The sequence below is a fragment of the Macaca mulatta genome, chromosome 15 (genome assembly GCF_049350105.2).
Source record: "Macaca mulatta isolate MMU2019108-1 chromosome 15, T2T-MMU8v2.0, whole genome shotgun sequence".
Lineage (NCBI taxonomy): Eukaryota > Metazoa > Chordata > Mammalia > Primates > Cercopithecidae > Macaca > Macaca mulatta.
Window position 1 is genome coordinate 45407886 of NC_133420.1, and position 9795 is coordinate 45417680.

Consider the following 9795-nt stretch of genomic DNA (forward strand, 5'->3'; position numbering starts at 1 on the left):
GCACCTATATGCACATAGGGTGACTTATGGGGCGAAAGGGGTGAATAACCAGCTTCCCGCTTCCTAATCTCAGCCTTGCTATCAGCCTTGCTCCTATGAGCTGAAATATGCATATAAAAGTCTTTAATAGACATAGTCAACCTTAGCCAGATGATTTTAAGACTATGAAACGCTGGGCGAGTGGCCTGTGGAGAAAGTACCCATGGAAAGCTCCACAGTGCACTTGCAACAAACTCTCTGCAGGATAGGAATGCAAAGGTCGTTCGCAGTTCACACAGCCTGTGCTTTCCCTGAGCCTTAGATGTGTTTCATCCTGGGCAGCACTCAGGAGGCAGTGGAACAAATGACCTCCTCACAATGTGACCGTGCAGATTCTAGTCTGTGCACCTACACCCTGGGCCTACTTTTAGCACCAGCTGCCTCCCAGTCCCCAATCTACAGGGCTCTGGAGTCTTGCTCCTTAATCTGCAGGAATCCTAAGGCCCTGAGAACCACCTGTACTCTCTTTTTCAACTCTAGATTCAAAATTTTTGTCACACACACACACACACACACACACACAGAGAGACCCCTATTCTTTTCCTGGCAGCCACAGTGGCATGTAGTTGCCCTATCCAACCAGCAGTCCCTACCTCTCACAGAAACGGTAGCTCTTCCTGTTCTGAGACAAGACATCATGTTTTGGGGTGTTTTTTAAGTTTTTTGTTCTTATAGAGACAGGCTCTCATTGTGTTGCCCAGGCCGATCTCAAACCCCTGGGCTCAAGTGATCCTCCCGCCGTGGCCTCCCAAAGTGCTGGGATTACAGGTGTGAGCCTCCGCGCCTGGCCAAGAGTTTGTGTTGGATGTAGAAGAGATTATTGGCTCCAGTTGGGGTCAGTGACAGACTCCTGAACTGAGGGGCTCCAGTGTCTGATCCCTTTCCTCAGCACGGAATAGGTGTGCCAGTATATCAGCACTCAGAGGCAGTGAGGGAGTGAGGGATTGAGCCCTATCCTCTACCTCTACAGCAAAACTGAGGCCACAGCTAGAAAGGGTTGAGGACTGAATTTACCAAAACAGAGCATTGGGGTTTTGGAAAAGGAGGAATTGTGGACAAGCAGAGAATTAAACTATCTACATTGGAAGAGAATGAGCAATTATTTGTCATCTGGACCCAAGTCCCAAAAATAGTCTAGGCCTGGGCTTGGCTGATCTTCTACATGACAAAGGGACAGAGTCAAGAATCTCTGCTTTCAGATGTCAAATTAGAGCAGATCTCATTTTCAAAGTGAAAATTGGTAAGTTTGACAAAATTCACCCCACATAATATTTTCCCAAGATGTGTTCAGTGGAAACGTATTTATCTTTAAATAGTTTAAAAGCTCAAAACTGTCCAGTAAACAAGACAATGCTCTCTTTTAGGGTGTCCTCTTCCCATATAACATCTCATCTACATCTGGCCCATCTCACCTTCTTCCCGGCAGCCTTCTACAGCTTAAAGAGAAGCCAGCCCTCCTTCTCTTCCTCTTTATTGTAGGATGTTCACCATCTCTCTCTGTGTGTGTCCTAATTTGATTTTGCTTTTTTGGTTGTTGTTTTTGTTTTTGTTTTTTTGAGACAGGGTCTCACTCTGTCGCCCAGGCTGGAGTGCAGTGGCACAATCTCAGCTCACTGCAACAACCTCTGCCTCCCAGGTTCAAGCGATTCTCCCACCTCAGCCTCCTGAGTAGCTGAGATTACAGGCACATGCCTGCAATTTTTTTATTTTTAGTAGAGATGGGGTTTCACTATGTCGGCTAGGCAGGTCTCAAACTCATGACCTGAAGTGATCTGCCTGCCTCAGCCTCCCAAAGTGATGGGATTACAGGTGTGAGCCACCGCCCCTGGCCTTTCTGTCCTAATTATTTAATCAGTTCCTTGCTACTCGCTCTTCTCTCTGAACCTAAAATCCTTCCCAATAACCACGCTAAACAGTGTTCCTCTTGAAAATACATCTCCAGTGTACTTTGTCACATGTACCCGTGAGCTTTTGTTCAGGTATCTGTGTTCACCAAAAACTTGTGACCTCCTTGAGGGACAGAGATGCCATGTTGCCCAAGGACACCATAGTCTGTGTGAGTAGTGCTGGGTGGCGAACGTGATGGAATGAATGAACAATGATGAATGGCCAAGAGGAACATTTCCTCAGCTCGCTAGGTGGCGCTCAGGCATTTTTCAACTACACAATGTGGCAATGGTTAAAAGGTTGACCATAGCAATCTGGAGAGCTCACTACCATTTCCTTAACTATTAAACCTTTATTGCAAGGATCCTGGAATTACAGACTCGGATTCTAAAAGAAGCCTTGAGTTTTCGTAGCCTCGGGATCAAATATCTCTGGTGGAAGGAGTACAATTCTCACTTAAACAACTTTATCTGCTCATTTGTTCATGCATTCATTCAAGAAGTATCCATTGAGCACTTATGCGCCAGGTACGATGCTCCTTACTGAAGATGCAGGTGGGGATAAAAAGGAAAAGATGTGATCTCTGTACCCAAGGAACTTTCAGGCATTAATCAAAAATTCATACAAATGTCATTAAATTATAACAGTGGAAAGAGCTCCACATGAGAGGTACATGCTGCTATGAGAACATCTAATAGACCAAGACAGGAAGTTCAAGGAAGGCTTCTTTGAGAATGGGATGGTTGAGCTAACATCTAAAGGGAGAGTGGGTGCTCACTAGAGAAAATGGAACTGGAATGTCATAAACCGAGATAAAAGCATGTTCTAAGGCCCCAAGGGGAGTTGGAGGAAGTAATTGATGGAGACCAGGTGGGTGGACCATTGTGAGCAAGGGGCCATGGCGTGTGAGATGAGGCTGAAGAGTTAGGGAGGGTCAGACCCGGTAAGCCCATCTTAATTCAGATTTTGGTCCTTATTCCAAGAGTAACTGGAAGCCATTGAAAGGTTATAAGCAGAGAAATGACAGAATCATATCTGTGGTTTGAAAAGATCACTGTGGCTGTCATATCACTAAAGTATTGGAGGGGGCCTTAGGGATGTGCAAACAAGTTAGGAGATTATTGTAGTGAAGCAGGAGAGAGAAGCTGGTGGCTTGTACTAAGGTAGGTTTGGAAAGCTCTGACTATTAAAAATTCCTTCCTTAAACCAAACCAAAACTTACATCTAGTGGTCCCAGCTGTTTGCTCTGGGACCACAATGAACCAGTCAACTCCACATCAATGTGGCAGTATTTAAGTAGCTTAAGGAATGCATTGTGCTCCCACCTCTTCCACTCTATCCCACCTTGCTCCCATTACTTAGTCCTCCTTTCTTGGGTTTAAAAAGCACAAGTCTTTAAATAGGATCTCAAATAGCCTGTATATGAATTCCCTTCACTGCCCCTTCTCAAGACAATCTCAGTTGGCCAATAAAGACTAAATCCTTCAATAAACCAAAGCTTCTGGAGATTAAAATGAACACAGAAAATAAGATTTTATATTTTAAAGCCATAATTACAACTTGAAAACCAACTAAAAATAGTTAAACCTACAACCTGACAGTTAGAAAATTATAATTTTACATTTGACATCTTCATCTGGCTAATAATAACAGAAACTAAAATTCATTGAAACTATTTTAAACATATTACATGCATTAACTCTTACATGCATTAACTCATTTAGTTTTTGCAATTCTCAAGGTAAGTCCTAATATGATTCCCATTTTACAGACGAGAAAATATGATACAAGAGATCTTAAGGTCACACAGCTAGTAAGCATCAGGGCAGGACTCAAGTTCTAGTACGATTTCAGAGCCTACACTCTTAGCCACTACACTACACTGTGTTCAAGGGAAAGGAGAATTATCTTTAAACTTAGAAAGAAAAAATAAACACTATGAAAAGGAATAAAGGCCCCAAATAGAGAAGATAACCAGAGAACTGCTAATTGCTTGATTTAATTCTAGTCTAAAGCCCAGATGAAAAATATTTTAAGACACTGAAGGAGCAGCCAGATATAGCCCCAAACATTAGTTGGTCATCCCCAAAGCCCCTAGCAACCATAAATCTACTTCCTATCTCTATGAATTTGCCTATTCTGCACATTTTGTAGAAATGGAATAATAGACTATGAAGCCTTTTGTGCCTGACTTCTCTCAGCTAGGATGGTGTTTTCAAAGTTCATCCATGTTGTAGCACATTTCAGTACGTCATTCCTTTTTATGGAATAATATGTGAAATAATATTCCATTTTATGAATATACAACATTTTGTTTATCTATTCATCAACTGATGGATATTTGGGTAGTTTCCACTTTGGGGCTATTGTGAAGAAGGCTTACCAGCCTGCTAAGAACAGTCATGCTCAGGTTTTTGTATGGACACATAGTTCCCATTTTCTTGGGTGCATACCCAGGAATGGAATTGCTGGGTCACGTGGTAACTATGTTTAACCTTTTGAGGAATTGTCAGAATGTTTCCCAAAGTGACTGCACCATTTTACATTCTGCCAGCAATGTACAAGGCAACATTTGTTATTGTCTTTCTTTTTTATTGTAGCCATCCTAGTGAATGTGAAGTGGTTTTGTGTTTTGATTTGTGTTTCTCCAATGCCCAGTCATGCCAATCAAACTTTTCATGTGCTGAGTGATCATTTATATATGCTCTCTGAAGAAATGTCGATTTATATCCTTTGCCCATTTTTAAATGTGTTTTTCCTTTTATTATTGAGTTGTAAGGGTTCTTTATATAGTCTAGACACAAGTTCCTTATCATATTTATGATTTGCAAATATTTTCTTTTCATTCTGTGAGTTATTTTTGTCACTTCCTTGATGGTGTCCATTGCCCCACAGAAGTTTCTAATTTTGAGGAAGTCCACTTGGCCAGTCAGTTTGAGCAGAAGTAGTGGACGTCACTTCCTGGGCTAAGCATCTAATTGCCAGTGTGAGACCTCTAGAGCTCTCTCTGTGACTGGTGACCAGAAATGTTCCAGATGGCAGTAGTTTTGTCAATTTGGGTCCCTGAATGATTACTGTGAGCAGACTCCAGCCCCCACCCCGCAACCTGTAACAGACATGTAGCCTGAAAGAGAACTAATACTTGGTTGTTTTAAGCCATTGAAATTTGGGTTTTTTGTTGTTGCTGTTGTTGTTGTTGTTGCTGTTACCACAGCACAACCAAGTCTGTCATGACTGGAAAGCACATCTTTTATAACTTTATTTGTTGTCAGGATATTATCAAATAAAAACTAAAACACTTTGAAAAGTAACCCAGTTTAAATTAGAGTTTAAAATTTCAGTGCTATGTACTGTGGAGCACTTTATACCTTTTCCATATTCAGTCAAGAATTTCCAAGAGTCATTTCATGATATGGGAAAATGCCCATGATATATTAAGGGTTGGGGGTTAAATTCAAAGACAAAGTGCTAAATGTTTACAGTGGTTATGCCTCCTTGTTGCAGAGCTTGTCGCTGTCTTTACATTTATTTTATAAAACTATAGTCACTTATTTAAAAATGTATTTCCACCTCAGAAATGGTGTTTATAAGCCCGGCAAGGTAGGGCTCAAAGCCAGTAGTCCCAGCTACTCAAGAGGCTGAGGCGGGAAGATCGCTTTAGCCCGGGAGTTTGAGGCTGAGTGAGCCATGATTGTGCTCACTCCAGACTGGGTGACAGAGCGAGATCCTGTCTCTGAAGTAAGTAAATAAATAAGAATAAAGACAGAAAAAAGAAATGGCATTTACGTGTGTTTATTATTAGAAAACTTCCAGCATGAACGATTTCTTCCATTTTATATACTTTTATCTTCTATTCTAACAATGCCTGTAAATAATCATGAAAAGAATTCATAATCAACAGACTATATTTCGTACCATAATTTTCTAAGTGGCTAGCCAGACACAACTTTACATGCATTAAATATGAGCACAATAGACTACATTAATTTTTTGTTTGTTTGTTTGTTTGTTTGTTTTTTGAGACGGAGTCTCGCTCTGTCGCCCAGGCTGGAGTGCAGTGGCGCGATCTCGGCTCACTGCAAGCTCCGCCTCCCGGGTTTACGCCATTCTCCTGCCTCAGCCTCCCGAGTAGCTGGGACTACAGGCGCCCGCCACCGCGCCCGGCTAATTTTTTGTATTTTTAGTAGAGACGTGGTTTCACCGTGGTCTCGATCTCCTGACCTTGTGATCCGCCCGCCTCGGCCTCCCAAAGTGCTGGGATTACAGGCGTGAGCCACCGCGCCCGGCCAGACTACATTAATTTTATGTTTTTTATTTAATTTAGGATTTAGGCATTATAATCATAAATGCGGATTTATGCCTGGTGAACGACAGGCTATCTTTATTATCTAAGAGCCCGAACACACTCAGATAAAATGTGGCTTTATCTCAAGATGGTGGGTGAATATATGAAGTACCTTTTCTTCTTCTCAAAATATTATTGAATGTGGAGGGAATGTAAATAAGTATAAACAAGAATAACTGTATTGAAAAAAAGGCAAACAGGATAGACTCCATCAGTGAACCATCAAATGATTCCATCTGAACGATCAATGAACTTCTGGAAGATGCTATGCAGATAGAATCAGACTGAAGGCGAAATACACGGAATAAAGAAGTCCCAAAACACAACCCAGTAGAAAGAGGAAATGACACCGTTCTCCCCCCTTATTAGAGGAGGTGATGTGAAGTAAACACCAGCCCCAACATGTGATGAAACAATCTAAATCTTCAAAACATTAACTTGATTTCCAGAAGGGGAAGCAGATGTATTTGGTTTTCTCCTCAGTCTTTCTGTGATTCTGCAAGTTGAGCAATATCTACGTATGAAAATGACTTTGACTGTTTATTTCATTCCTCTACACTAGATGGTTTTTGTTGTTTTGTTTGTTGAGCTAAGATCTCCCTCTGTCACTGGAGCGCAGTGACGTGATCACAGCTCACTGCAACCTTGACTTCCTGAGCTCAAGCGATCCTCCACTTCAGCTTCCTGAGTAGCTATAATCACAGGTGCACGCCACCATGCCCGGCAAAAAAAAAAAAAAAAAAAAAATAGGTAGATACAGTGTCTTACTATGTTGCCTAGGCTGGTCTTGAACTCCTGGCCTCCTAGTTTTAGCCTTTTTCACAGAGTTTGTGTTTCCCTGACACTTTTCGCTCCCTGAGATCAGGACGTGATTATGTGCCTGACTTTATTTTGCTTATTACAGATTTGTTTTCAGGCCTATGCCAGCCACATCTCTCCAAGCTCTATTTTTTTTCAGTTCCACAAAGCAAAATGTGACTGACAAAATGATGTGCAGACAAGCAAACACAGAGTCGGGGTGACTCATATAAATATATTTCCGTTTTTAAATAGTAGGAATGCTGCCCTTTTTTTCTTGCCCCCTTTGCTCCCTGATTTACACAGTGCAGTTTGGTTTTTAAGACATGTTTTTTAGTGTAGTTTTAGGTTCACAGCAAAATTGAGCAGAAAGTGTTAATATTTCCCACGTCTCTACGCCCTGCATAGTCTCCACTATCAATATCCCCTACCAGAGTGGTGCATTCTTCACAATCAATGAACCTTCATTGACATATTATCACCCAGAGTCCATAGTGTACACCAGAGTTCATTCACTCTAGGTGTTGCACATTATATGGGTTTCAGCAACTTCATAATGACATACATCTGCCATCGTAGCATCAGAAAGATGAGTTCCACTGCCCTAAAAATCCCCTTTGCTCTGCTTGTTACACAGGGCAGTTGCTGAGACAAAGCTTCAGGTACTCAGAAATTTTTTTTCTCATGTCTTCATTTTTTTAACATAGTGGAGATTTTCGCTTTGATATAGCTGATCATGTGTTAGGTAAGGAGGATAGCTCAGAGCCTCAATGCCTAAATGAAGGGACCTCAAGTGTATCAGCTCCTAAAAGGGGGACCTTTAGTGCATACAGAATCCCGATGGTGATAAATCAGTCCTTCATCTCTTCTGCACTTTTCCAGCCCTTTGGTTCTCAGGAAACTGCTATCTCTACTGTTGAGGGCACATTTCCAATCCATATGGGCATGTTCCAAGTTTTTTTGTTCGCTTTTAGGCATTGTATTCTTTTTCAGTTTTTTAAAAATAGTGTTTTTTGGCACGAGGTCTTGGACTAGTTTCTCAGGTTGGAGTACAGTAGCATGATAATAGCTCACTGAAGCCTCGAGCTCCTGGGGTCAAATGATCCTCCCTCAGACTCCAGAGTAGCTTGGACTACAGGTGTGCACCACCATGCCTGGCCTGGCCTTTTTTAAAATTTTTTTTTCTGTAAAGATGAGGGTCTCACTATGTTGCCCAGGCTAGTCTCAAGCAACTCCTGGCCTCAAGCAATCCTCCCACCTCAGCCTACCAAAGTGCTGAGATTACAGATGTGAGCCACTGTGCCCAGCTGTTCCAAAGCTTTAAAGCAGTTTTAAATTAATGGTTAAAATTTAGAAGATGCTGTGAATATTGTTTTGCACTTGTGTAAACACATGAAAGAGAAGATAAAAGATTTCAGTGAAATGAAAAGCGACAGTAGCGAGAACCTAATAATACCAGCATGTGAATTTACAGTGAGCAAAATGCAGTAAGAGAAATTGAAAAGTTTCTACTCTCAAATGGTGTGATAAATTGATGTATGGATGGCATACATAATGCTGAAGAGGTTTTGTGTAATTAACTGTTAAATACCAGCTTCTCTACCTGGGCTGATGAGTCAACAGATTTCACTAATAATTTTTATGCTATAGCATTTGTAAGATTAATAAATGATGATAAATTTAAGAAAACTTCTGCTTCAAGGGGTTATCCTAAAGAAGGAAAGACAAGATGTATTTAGTAACTTGTTCTGCATATTTGGAAACAAAGGCCTGTGTTGGGTCTTCTGTTGGCATTTAGACTGATGGGACCACATCAGTGGTTGACTCCATGAAAGATTTCACTTCAAAAAAAGTGTAGTCAGTGCAGTGGCTTATGCCTGTAATCCCAACAGTTTGGGAGGCCCAGGTGGGAGAATTGCTTGAGCCAGAAGTTTGAGACTAGCCTGGGCAGCATGGCGAGACTCTATATTTACAAAAAAAAAAAAAATTAAAATTCACTGGGCATGGTGGCATGCTCTGTGGTCCTAGTTACTCGAGAGGCTGAGGTGGGAGGATTGCTTGAGCCTGGGAGATCAAGGTTGCAGCAGTGAGCCATGATCATGCCACTGCACTCCAGCCTGGGCGACAAAGCAAGACTTTATCTCAAAAAAAAAAAAAAAAAAAAGAAGAAGAAGAAGAAGAAGAAGAAGAAGAAGAAGAAGAAGAAGAAGAAGAAGAAGAAGAAGAAGAAGAAGAAAAGAAAAGGAAAATCCCAATGTTCTCACAACATAATGCTTTCTTTAAAGAAAAGGGCTGGTATCAAAACTTATGCCACAAAAATAGTTAAGTTTAATTCATTTCAGAACGCTTTAAAAACAGTATGAAATGTGGACAAAGACCCCACAGACAAAACAGAAAAAAAACTGCTCTTGCACATACCATATACCACACACTATACCTCATTAACACCTTGTAGAGCAGGATTTTGGTAAGACTTTTGAGCCCACTTGGATAAGGTTTAAAAGGAGAGTAAGAAATTGAAAAAAAAGAAAAGAAAACCAAAGTTTCTTCTATCTGCATCCTGATTTGCATTAGAGTCATTTCCTTTGTAGGGAAGGGAAACCACACAAAAAACATAGGCTAGTAAGGTCATTCAGGTTGACAGCAGAGCCTGGGGTGGAGAGAAATTCCTTAACAAAAGAGGAGACATGGCCTGGCGTCAGTGACTTCAGCATATAGTGTTAACA